Source organism: Catharus ustulatus, chromosome Z, assembly GCF_009819885.2.
Source record: "Catharus ustulatus isolate bCatUst1 chromosome Z, bCatUst1.pri.v2, whole genome shotgun sequence".
In the NCBI taxonomy this organism is placed as follows: Eukaryota; Metazoa; Chordata; class Aves; order Passeriformes; family Turdidae; genus Catharus; species Catharus ustulatus.
In genome coordinates this window covers 5,946,592-5,959,637 of record NC_046262.2, presented here as the reverse complement: position 1 = coordinate 5,959,637, position 13,046 = coordinate 5,946,592, and the positions used below count along the sequence as shown (strand labels likewise).

General features: G+C 37.1%; 1 long non-coding RNA gene across 1 annotated transcript in view; it reads right to left on the bottom strand.

The window, feature by feature from the left end:
• Positions 1–7,763: 7,763 nt before the first annotated feature.
• LOC117010560 overlaps positions 7,764–13,046 on the bottom strand; it is a 66,365-nt gene continuing 61,082 nt past the window's right edge. The window contains exons 6-7 of the long non-coding RNA XR_004420711.1: positions 11,603–11,740; positions 7,764–7,933 (exon numbers count right to left, since the gene is read on the bottom strand). This is a non-coding gene — a long non-coding RNA (uncharacterized LOC117010560). The remainder of the gene's footprint in view (positions 7,934–11,602; positions 11,741–13,046) is intronic.

Sequence of the window (13,046 nt, the reverse complement as noted above, 5' to 3'; positions counted from 1 at the left end):
TTTTTCATCACTGATTGCAAATTAAAGGAGAGCAAACTTTTCTTTTTTGTTTTTAATGATTAATGGAGCAGTCAAATCTTTGTGGTTTTTTTGGTTTTTTTTTAGTAAGAATGGTCTGTAAAGGTGGTAAGGGAGAAATTTTATGTCAATATGCCTTTCAAAAATCTACTGCCACTGAAGAAAGGACATTTTTGAGTTACCCATTGATTGTTAACTTGCTTGTTGCCATGATATAAGGAAGAGGAAAATGCTACACGGATGCCACAATCTATAACAACACAAGTAACAGGAAGATTTTAGACAGAGGGAAGGGGAGGTCAAATTCACTTAAGCAAACAGCCAAGGCAAAGAAATGTGTTTTAACTTTACTTTTAGACCTGGTGTGTTATTGCATTTGGGGTTATTTCCACTGTGTGATGTGTTCTGCATATCTATGTATCACCTCTCTCTATCTTTCTCTCTCTCTCTCTCTCTCTCTCTCTATCTATCTATCTATCTATCTCTCTCTCTGTCTATCTATCTCTCTATCCATCTATCCATCTATCATACTTATATGACATAAAATTTCTTGTAAGGAACACGTCTGATTAACACTTTAGATGCCATGTTGCAGCTATGAATTTGCAAGGTTTAGGAAGGAAAAAGCTTTGGCCCAATCCACTTGGATTACATACTGGGACAGGTAGGGAAAATTTTCTCCATCACAACACAAGCCTGTTCAAATGTTTGAGACCATGAGGTAGAAAGCATAGTAGAAACTGATGAACCTTGATTTTGTTTATTGTACTGTGTTTGACCTAGTATTAGCAGCTGAAACTTAACTCCTCTGAAAGTGAAATCCACATGTGTTTAAAAAGTAAATAATGTTTTTTAACTTCACTAGAGCTTTCACATATGCTGATAAAGGCAATGCTCCAGTGGTGAATGTTTCAAAGCTTGTAATGATGGGCAATACACATTAAAGCATTGGAAATAGTGAGCTTAAAGAACAGCCTGAAGTCCTAGAAACATCCACAGAGGTAGATTTGATCCCTTTATAACCCTCGAGTGAGTTAAATGAGAAATAAAGGAAGGAGAAATGACTCATTAGAGAAGCTACCATGAAAAGAAGCCTCCCTTTAATATAAAATATCCATATGAAGCTTGCAAAACCATTAGCCCCAATATATGGATGTTCCAAAAAAGTGAAAAAGAAGGAATGTGAAAAACTTTTCTCTTGACCCCAATATTTATAAAAATAACAACATCAACAAAAAAAAAAGCAGCTCAAATTGGTGTGAAGGCTCATGAAGACTCCAAATTATTCTCTTGAAAGCTACAAGTACCAAAATCCCCTTCTTTCCTTCTTTCCCTCTTCCTGGGATCTGTGAACAAAAAATGAAACTCAGAATATCAGTTGCCTGGCCATGACTGAATAAGTATATCACATAAACACTTCTCAAGATCTTCTCTCTTGTCTTGTGCCCTTGCAGAAAATATCTTTCTTATTATTACTTTTCTTATTAACTTCAAGATAAAGAATCTTTATCTTTGGGAATCTTTTCTTCCCATCCTAAAATCTACATTACTTTGCAATATAAATCTGATATATTTAGAAGTGGAAATGAAAGAGCATTGTTCAGGTGTGAAAAAACTATGTCTGATGTTCTGGTCCCTGCTAAAGAACCCCAAGGCATGGAAAAATCTTTTTCTTTTTATTTCTTTTTGTTTTTTTTAATGGCAATGAGGTGGCCTTTCCAAGGCAAGTTTTCTTTGTTTTGTCAGTAAAGACTTGTTCTTTTTTTTCTCATATACATACAGCAATTAAATCAGTATTGATAGTGACATTTGAATGTTGTATCTCTTTTCCTCAGCTGGAGCTGTGCTGTCATTTCTTCCTGTGGATAGTTTCACAGCAAACTGTTGAAAGCCATGTAAACTTTCACATTTTCTTTGACACTGAGTCTGAAAGACTCATGAACACACATGGCACATTCTTCTTTTATAATGAAGCTAGTTTGTTCCCTCACACAAGAGTGAATTACCAAAATCAACATAATCTGAGGCACAAAGCAATAAGTTAGCAGGACATTTCTTCTGTCTTGAAAAGAATTAGCTTTTTTCCCCTTTATTTTTTTGCATGGAAACTTCTACAAAGTAATTGATTTCTTGCTTTTTTTGCATCTGCTGCATGACTCTAGATGAATGTCTGTACATACATATAAATTTTTTTGTCCAACAATACACAGACACCTTTTAGATCCATACAAAAGGCACCTTCCCCAACCCTACCTTCATCCCCCCCCCAAAAAAAAAAAAATCCATTATGCTCAGTGTTATTGCTTTAAACCCAGGAATACTTCACTGGTAGAAATAGAAAGTGTCTTTCTAACAATGCATAAAAACATTCAATTAAACACCTGAAGTTGATCTAGAAATGCAGTTAGAAGAGTTAGGTTCATAATTGCATTTTCTGTCCAAACGTGGTTATGTATCCTATTTAGTCCCTCCCTGCACCTTTGCAGCCTAAACACAGCTGTAAATCTGACTGTCAAGCCTTTCTTACAGGAATCTGGAAATCTTCCATTGTGTAATTACTTCCACCGTAATACATGAAAGTCCCTAAATTTGCCATGGACACAGATTAAAGAAATCTCAGATTTTTATGTCAGACTTAGATTGCAATTCAAGAAAAAAAATAGAATTTTGTTGTAAGGAGAAAACAAACAAAAACTAACCAACCAACCAACCAACCAAAAAAACCCAAAAAACCAAAAACCAAAAAACAAACAGAGCAAACACCCCACACAACCAAAACAAAAACAAAACAAAACAAAAAAATCAAGTTTAATTGAAAATATTTTGTAAATGCATATCTGTCTGCTCATCCACCTCTTAATAATCTGTTTTCAACTACCTGATATAGTGGTGACAAAATATTCACGACACAGTTTTTGTAAAATAGTGTAATAAAGGAAGTGAGAATGCACTGTTTGACCCTTTAAAGGGAGTAGAAGCCATGCAAACTCACCTGTCAGGAGAAATGAGAAAATCAATGCTGAGATCCAAGTTTTATTAATGTCTCATGAAAAATTTTCAGTCAGAGCTCATCCCTTGTCAGAAAGCCCAAAAACATGCCACAAAACTGTGGGAAACCAAGCATCACATGCTCCTTCACCGGGGGATGATATGTTTTTCCTCTTTTTGAGGTTGTTCAGGATTGTTTCCAGATGTTTTCAGACCAGACAGGGCAGTTATAATCAATGTTCTTTCTCCTCTGCTTCTGTTCTGAACCTCAAGAAGGTTCTGTAGGGGCCCTATTGAGTAGTATAACTTAAAACAGTTTAAAACCTAATTGTAAAAAAAAAACAAACCAAAAAACCAACTAACAAACAAAACAAACAAAAACAAAAATAAAAATAAAAAACAAAAACACACCAAAACCCAAAACCAAAGAAACAAAAAACAAAAAACAAAACAAAGCAAAACTCATATTTCTGTATTTCCAGAACAAATCAATGTTTTTCTATGCAAATTTCTTTTATATTAATTCACTGGCCATGACCACAACTCCGCTGGTGTCAATGAAAAGACTTTATTGTTTAGGACTCAGCTTACCTGCCATGGAAAGTGAGACATTTCTCCAGGACAGAGGCAGATCAGGACTGATCTTAGAGAAAGCTGGACATACATCTTACAAAACCCCCCTTCACGCCACCAACTGGGCATGGGAGACTTTTCAAAGTGTTCCTAGATTAATTAACATTCAATGAATTCCATTGATGGCTTTTTTATCTTTTCCTCTGAAATATTTTGATTCTTAAATCATTATGGCTGTGAATCAGGATACACATGGCACCTAACTCTACTCCCAGGCGGGTAAACTGTAAATCATGGTGCATCTGGATGAGTTTTTGTTGTTATTGTTTTCTTTTCATATGCAGCTCAGTGTGCCTTTGAAGAACATCAATAGATTTCTTTGATTCTGAAGCAGCAGTACTAAAATTCTCAATAGATGATTGAATAGGATGGGTGGTAGGGAAAGATTTGTCAACAGCAGCCTCAAGCAAAATACAAAGATTATGGCACCAGTTTTCAATAGATTTTGTCTATCTGCTTCTAAGACTCTAAAATTAGGGGGTCTTGCATATCAGTATGAATTTGGGCTATCTGTTCATCTCAGAAATTTAATGAGAAAAAATCAACCACCGCAAGTATGACTCTCTTTTCCATCATTTTTCAATATTAGATGCTTTAAAAATTTTCTTATTCTTGCTGGGCACTGTGAGATTCAGGGCAAGTCTGTTCAAATGTTCTTTATTTTCAGTCAAACAGACACTTCCCAAAACAAATTTGCACATACACAAACACATGTCAAATACTCATCTTCATTTGTTCATCAGATTTTACCAAAGGTTTTGTCAAAGGAGGAAAAAGAAGCACCTAAACTTGCTTTTCACCTCCTCCTGTTTTAACATATTGGAGTGACAAAAGCTTTCCTGACCTCAAAGGACTCTTCACTTGTTTTGAAAAGGATAATTTTTCAGCCTGTTTTACTTAAGCTTCTTTTTAGTTATTTGCAACTTCACAATCCCATTCACAAACTGTTGCCATGGTAAATAATTATATCACAGATGAATTGTGTATGCTCCCACTTCATGGCTGGAAGAGAAATTGTAAAAGGAGAGGTGAGAATGAGAGAGGGGAAAAAAAAATCAAAATCCTTTAAAATTACAGGGGAGAGAGTTGAGAAATGATTACCTCCTCGTTAACATAATTAACTCCATGAATTATAAATTGGTATTAGAACTTCTGACAAAAGGAGTAATTATATTTACTCATGTAAAATTAAACAATACAAAAAAAAATGGGATTAACCAGAAGCTCTGTTAATATTATCATAAAATTCAGAGATCCAAATAGTTCAGATTTAGAAGTGATTTAGGCAGCATAAACTTTAGTGCTTCTTAGATTTGAATAGAGTGAACATGTTTCCTCAGTGTTTCATAATCAAACAGTGGCACAAAGCTCATAAACCCTCTAATTCTTCAGAAAAGGGAGTACTAATATACAGAGGCAGCTGCATTCTTCCTAAAATGGGACTGCTCAGAGACAACTTTTTGTTTTTGCAGTGAATTTGTACACACACACATCCCTAGACACACAAAAAATCTGTGCAGTTATACACATACTTCTCATGACAGCAATAAATCCTATAGCTGAACATTGGGAGAACAAGAATACATCAGGTGCAGGTGAAAGGGAACCTAATCTGTTGGTTTGCCCTTGGTATTACCACTCCCATGTTTCCTTATGTATAATGCACACCAACCTCATGGCACAAGATCCTTCTTGTTTGAAATTAGATATACTCAGCTCAAGTCTGGCATGATTAGTTGGGCTTCTTCTGGAATCAGTGTAGACTGACAGCTCAAAATCATTCTTTGGAATGAACTCTGTTGCAGATGGGGTTGATTTGGAGATACCCTCCTTGTTTTTCTCTCAAATTAAAGGACCATTTTTTTCTTTTTCTTTCTTTTTTTTTTTTTTTAATTTCCAAACACCTATTGAATTATCCTACCTTGCCTCTATATTGCAAATATCCCTTAGCGCTTTATTTAAATTTTATTTTCAGTAGCCTAAACACTCTTCCATATCCCAATAATTTAATGCTTCTTATTTGCCACCTGGGTCTGTCTGTCTATCTATCTATCTATCTATCTATCTATCTATCTATCTATCTATCTATCTATCTATCTATCTATCTATCTATCTATCTATCTATCCATCCCTTTGTTTGTTTGTTTGTTTGTTTGTTTGTTTGTTTGTTTGTTTGTTTTCTGCTGTTCCCCTTGTTTCTCTCCCAGCAGGAAGCGCTCATGGAAGCCTACACACTCTGTGATGTATTCTTGTTCATGGAGTTTCCACCACAGGCCTATAAAGTACAAATACTACTTTGGACTTAAGGAGTTTGGTCTACTGAACAATAACCAGTGGGTCTGGCTCCATGCAAGGGGAGAAAATGGCAGAGATGGTACCACATGCTGGTGTTAAGGCAATTCTCCATTTCAGTTGTCCCTGGCACAGTTTTTACCCAGCTTCCAAAGTTTTTCTCTAATTCCAACACCAGTATTGGTGCCCATAGCCTCTTTAGTTGATAAGCACAGGTATTTTCTACCTTGAATGAATGTTCAGCTTTGAAGTTATGTGCAAACCCCACTCCATACGTCCCATGACAAATTGCACTTGTGGAATACATTTAAATTTCAACAGGTTTTTGTATCCTGTATTTTTGTATCCTGTCCGTCATTCCCCACCTTGATCAGACACATAGAAAAGAGAAGTCATTTCACCCAAGGCATGTCTGCATTTGGTATTTCACCCAGGGCATTTATTTCAATTTTCATGTTTCTACACTATTTCCAACCCCCCCACTCTCTCTTTCTGTCTCACAACTTTGTATATGAAAAAAAGCCTTACCTGCCAACTGTTGGGAAAAAAATGTGATTTCTATTGAATAGTGCACTTTGGAATGAAAGAAAACACTGTATAAACGAGGCTGAGGAACTCATTCACCTGTGCCTATATTACTGTGAAATCAATTATGCAGGGCTCTTTCGAAAGTTACTGATTGTAGCAAATTGAATGGCCTCCATTTCAGCATAATTTGGAGAGGTTGATGTAATCAGAGACCTTACACCATGGTGAGATACAAGATTCGTGATATTCAGATGGGAAAAAGGCTACAATGGTTAAGCTTATTCTGTACTCTCTCCTTACTGGCTGTAATGCTTTCATAAGTACAAATGGAATTGTTTTGATGAAGGCAGAGATGGTTCTAAGGGGCAGGAAAAGGGGAGAAAAGAGAGCGAAGAGGGGGAAAAAAAACGAAGCCAACAAACCTCTATCAGGTTGTTTGAAATCAAGGTACTGTACTGTTAAGCGAGGAAGCAGTGGAATCTAATCCTGAGCATAATTGGTTGCAAATGAAACACTTTAATATCAAATCTTCAGTTGTGCCCTGGAGCTGCAGTTCAGGTTTGCATGAGCTACATGTAAGTGGAGGTAAAATGTGTCTTTTCTTTTTTTTTTATCCTTTTCTTTCTTTTTCCTTTTGCAAAGTTACATTCTGTTTCAATCTGTTGGAAATTTGTGGGGCAAAGTAATTGCTCCTCAGCTTATAATGCCAAGATATTCTGCCTTGAGATGTCCTGTACCTTGAAAAATAATCACATAGAAATAAACTAAGAAAAAACCCAATTCAATAACAACAAAAATAAGCAGATTCCTAACAAAATCCATCTCACAATGTCAGTCTGCCACTCTGTGCTCTGCTATGTGAAGATGTTTATTAAACTTTTTATATTATATGATGACATTTTATTTGTACTGCCAATCTTTTGGAAAACACAGAAAGAAAACCTGGAAAAGAAGGGAAGAATATAATCACTTTGACTTCCTAATTTCTCTTTTTTCTAGAAAACTTCACAAACCAAATATGCAGGCGACCTTCAGAATTTAGATTTCTCTCTCTTTGTGAAATGAAATAATACCAATTACAGCCTTGAATAGTTGTTGTTTCTTTCTTTTTCTTTCTTTCTTTCTTTCTTTCTTTTTCTTTCTTTTTCTTTCTTTCTTTCTTTCTTTCTTTCTTTCTTTCTTTCTTTCTTTCTTTCTTTCTTTCTTTCTTTCTTTCTCTCTCTCTCTCTCTCTCTTTCTTTCTTTCTTTCTTTCTTTCTTTCTTTCTTTCTTTCTTTCTTTCTTTCTTTCTTTCTTTCTTTTCTTTCTTTCTTTCTTTCTTTCTTTCCCAAGGGAAAGTAAGTGTTCATTCTTGCAGTAAAATCTTCAGTGAACAATTCAAATCACTTTGTGCTGTGTTCAGGACTCTTAAGCAAGGATCCCACAGTGTCTCTTGTCACTTTAAAGATGTGTTTTCTGCCTTTGCTCTCCCAGTCTGTAAATTAGAAATAATAACACTTCCTTCATCTGGAGTAATTATCTGTATTTCATTTGTTTTAACATAGGAATTAGACCATAAAATTTCCAAGCAAAATAACAAGCACATTGTGACACATTCCTTTCCTTGTTTTTGAGTCCATATTCAAGCCTGTCAGTAAGTGAAATCCTCATTTCTGGATTTTCCCATTTAGAGAATTAAGCAGCTTCTGAGATTTTCAGACTTAATAGAATTTGAGTATAGAAGCAGTAAAATTTTCATAGACAGTATTGAAATATCAAATTCAGTGTATTTTTTAGCTTTTTCCCTGTGCTTATTTCCATGGAAAGTAAAAGAAAACAGACAAGATTAAATATTTAAAAAAAAGATTAGAATAATATTTTTTAAAAAGTTATCTGTAAACCATCAACCTCCATCTCACAGATTTATGTTGCTTCAGAATTTCTTGATTGGCTCTCTACAGTGGCCCAAAATTTCAACTTCTCTGACTTTAGTCTACAAAAACCCTTTTCTAATAACCAAGAAGTAACGGAGTTAATGAATGATGAAATACTGAAAATCCTGGGCCTTGATGCAGAAGGGCTCACCAAATAAATTCCAAGTGACCAGAAGATGATAATATTTAGTAAAGGTTCTACATTGAGTCAGTTATATTTACTATAGGCCATAACAGAAGTTCCTACATTCATTTTCATACCTACAGAAGAAGGAAAATCGACTTCTTTCAGAACAATTTCAGATTCTTTCTTTGCATTATAAATTTGTTCTGTGGTACAGGTGGTAGCAGAGCCTTACCACAGATAAAATATTGAGAAATCTGAACTGTGTATATTTAATACAGCATGCACCCTGACTATAAATGTCATGCAAGATGTAGAAGAGTTAAAGTATGGAATCATTACATATTCTTGACTGAGATTCTTTGTAAAGGTAACTAAAGGTTATCAGGCTGATATCATTTGAGAGCTTGACAGAAAAGAGCCACAGCATTCTCCATATTCTTTATAAATAGAAACTACAAAACTTAACCCATTATTTACTCAGACCCTTCACAATTAAAATTATGAATCTGTGGATGTTTACTCCCAACAGGTGATTCCTGGAAACTATTGCAATCTCATGGATGAAGTTCCCTAAAACATACCCTGTATCACCACATGCTCACCAGCGGCTTGCTGCCACAATGGCATTTCAGTAACATATAAAATTTGATTAAAATAAATATATAATTCATTCAAATGAAGAATACCCAGAGAAGCATCTAAAGCAAACTCTTCCATTTCTAAGGATATTGACATGGAAATTGTCTTATTCTGTTTGAGAGCTGAAGAAACACTTCTGTGTTCAAAGTAAAATGCATTACACAAGTTGATCAAATATTATATATTTTTCATATTCCTAAAAGCACTGCCTCGAAGGTCTCTTGCTAATAGATAAATTCTCTTCCAAATATCTCAGAAAAAAAGTCTGCTTTATTTTGCTTTTTTATTTTCTTCACTAAAAAGACAAAACCAGAAAACTGCCTGCATCTTTCAGTTACAACTTGTTCTTCAACTTCTGGTGCTTACTGCATGTGAGGGAAAGAGAAAAGGAAAAGGTTACAGCCTCACTCAGCAATTACATTCAACATACACAATTGAATGGCAGCTGGACAATGAACCAACTACAATACAGAATTCCTATTAACTTCTTCAGCCCATAAACCTGGAGCAGTTCACACAGTTCACAAGAGGAGCAACAGCTAAGCCGCCCATCCCTACTGGCTGAAAGATTTCTTGGAAAAAGTTTCTCATTTACCTGGATTTCACTCTGCTGTTAGTGTGAAAGGAGATGGGGTGAGAGAGGAGGAAAAGAAAAAAAAATGAAAAATCCTACTTTAAAATTTTACAAGGGAAGAAATAAATATAAAACAAGGGGAAAAAATACAGTCTAAACCAAAGAGAAGCATGTCTCTTGAAATAAATATCTCCCTAGCTCGTAAACAGTGAGGCCAATGGTCATGAACGTAGCAGATGTTTATTGCCTCTTACACCCTCTGCTACTTTGGGATAATCACTTAAATATCACCAAATCCAGTTTGAATTTAAATTAGCTTCATATTTTCTTTCATGATTATTTCATTAAAAAAAAATTCATATGATTAGCCAATTAAACAGAGAGGGAGAAGCAAAAAGAGGAAAAAAAAGAAAAAGGAAAAAAAAACAGTAGGAGAGCAATAGCCTTTAATATTTTCAATTAAGATGCAGTGCCACCAATAAAAGAGGCTTACATTTTCATTTTATGGGTACCTATGGAGAGCATTATGACACAAATGACTCAGAGCAAGGTAATCATTTCAAAATATATTGTAGTGGAGGACTGTAAACAGTGCAGTGTATTAGCTTAGATGGCATGTGATGAAAATATCAAGTTTCCAGAAGTGCATTCAGCATTGGTTTCAATATTTCTTAGGGCACGCATTTGCAATGCATGTCTTCTTTTATGGGAGCAGAGGCAATGTCCTTATGGAGAGCAAAGCTCACTGCTGTGTCTGCTCCTTGAGCTGTGCTCATAGGTCATGCTGGCTTTTTAACTCTACCCACACATAATAGGCTCAGGCACCAAGCTGGGGATACCAGAACTACAGAATCCCCATGAAATCACTTTAGGCTGCTCTGATTGACCCAGGGACAAAGGGGGTGTGGCAGGTTGACCCGGGATGGATGCCAGGCATCCACCAAAGGTGTTCTCTCCCTCCCCTCCTCAGCTGGACAGGAGAGAGATGCAGCAAAAGGTTTGTGGTTCAAGGTAAGGAAAGGGAGAGGTCACTCACCAGTTACTGTCTCAGCAAAATGAACTCATCTTGGGGAAATGAATTTAATTAATTTCCAGCCAAATAAGAGTAGAATAGGAAATAAATCCAAATCATTAAAAAAAAAAAATATCTTCCCCCCACCTGTCCCTCCTTCCCAGGCCCAACTTCACTCCTGATTTTCTTAACCTCCTCCCACTCAGCACTGCAAGGGCAAGGGGAATGGGACTGTGGTCAGTTCATCACATGTTTCTGCTCTTTCTTCCTCTACGGGGCCTGGAATCCTTATCCCCTTCCCCTGCTCCACCGTAGCATCCTTCCCATGGGATGAACTGCTTCAGCATGGGTCCTTCCCATGGGATCATGATTCCTGCCAGCAAACCTGACAGGAATAGCCTGGGCTCCTCTCTCTGTGAGTCTGCAGGTCCTGCCAGGTTCCAGCACAGGAATCCTGTGGGGTCACAGCCCCCTTTGGGCATCCCCCTGCTCCAGCCTGGGCTCCTCCAGGGCTGCAGGTGGATCTCTGCTCCCCCTGCCCTCCCTGGGCTGCAGGGGCACAGCTACCTCCCCATGGGCTCCTCCAGGGACTGCAGGGGAATCTGAGCTCCAGAGCCTGGAGCAGCTCCTGCCCCTCCAGCACTGCCCTGGGTGTCTGCAGGGCTGCTCCTCTCAGACATCCTCACTCCTAAGCTGGCTGGTGTTCAGCAGTTTCTGCTTATTTTTTCCCTTCTTAAATGCATTTTAGCAGAAATCCTACCACTGCCCCTGATGTCCTTGGCCTTGGTGTTGGGTCCACCCTGGAGCTGGCACTGGCTCCATGAGGGCAGGGGAATCTTCCAGCAGCTTCTCACAGAAGCCATCCCAGCAGCCCTCACCATGCAAAGCAAAATCAGGGAGAAGTCACGGCTTTGGCAGGAAAATGTCGGGGTAGGAGCCGGAAAGCAGAATGCATTTATAGAAATCCTTCCATCCATAATGCCCAGACAGGACCTCCATTAGCTTCTCTATGGTATCTGGGAAAGCATATCAAGGACAAAAGAACCATGTTTTAGTTTTAGCCAGAAATATTCCCTTCCAGTAAATTCCAGGAACTGATTTGATCTTCATGAAAGTCTTTTTCCCGTTAAGGATATTTATCACTTTAGAATTTTAACTTCAGGGTAGTTTTTTGTCTTTTGAGGCTGTTTTTTAAACTCAAAAAGGATAAAAATCCTAGGGTAGTACTATATTGTCTTTCTCTGACTCTCTTTCTCTCGCATCCCTCCTTTTTTCTTTCTTCCCCCCCTCCCTTCCACTTTGGAACTCCCTTTCCCCTCAGATAAAGGAGTTTTCAACACACAAAGATAATTAGATCTGGTTTTTTTTAATACTGAAGTAAAAGACCAGCCACTGTCCTGTTTCTCGTTACTAGGAATTTCTTCACGATGTAGCTCCAAGTGGCATTCACATCAGAGAGGGTTTTACCTTGACTCTGCCAGGCCTTTTGCTTCATCTTATCAGTCACCTCTTTTTAAATTAAAATTAAATTTAAATTAAAACAGATGTACAGTGATACCTAGGATACCTTTGAGTGACTCCACCTTCTAACTTCCCTCTATGGACTAGTGCCCATGAGTTGTTTTTTGCAACATCGTCCTTCTTTTCAAAATGAACCCAAAAGGAAGGATGTCTCTAAACATAAATGGGAAATGAAATTTAGCATCTGACACATTAAGCTCATCATAGCTTTTTGCTATTTTTCCAGGATCCCATTTATGACCAACATTTCTGAAATGAAAATATTTGAACTGGGGATCAAATTTTGCTGGAGTTATTTTATTGAACAGTGAAACATCATCTTTTCAATATAATGAGTATTAATTGCATGATTTTGGATCAAAGGGGAGTTGTCATGAGGAGGGTGGGATGACAGTAGATAACTTCACAGTCTCTGGAGTCACTCTGGCAGATTGGATGTTTTTCAGCAAGGCATTCTATAATGGTAGCAGTATTTATGTATTTTACACCTCCTAATAAAAGGATTTGGTAATCACCTCTGCTCTGGTGATTATTACTGATAAATTGGTGAGGCTGCCATAATCACTAGAGACATTGGCAAGAGACAATGGGAGGATAGGTGTTACAGGGGGTTAACACTGGGCTGTCAAAATGGTCCCTCCCTTCAACTGCAGATGTGAGTTCTTAATAACAGTTTTGGATGTTCTATATTATTAAAATTCACAGGAATAGCTTAGTTTTATATTCGAGTGAAAATCAAGTCCCTTCTGCCTTTTATAGTGATAAATTTAGCTGTGGGAAATGAGAGTTCTGTTATGGGAA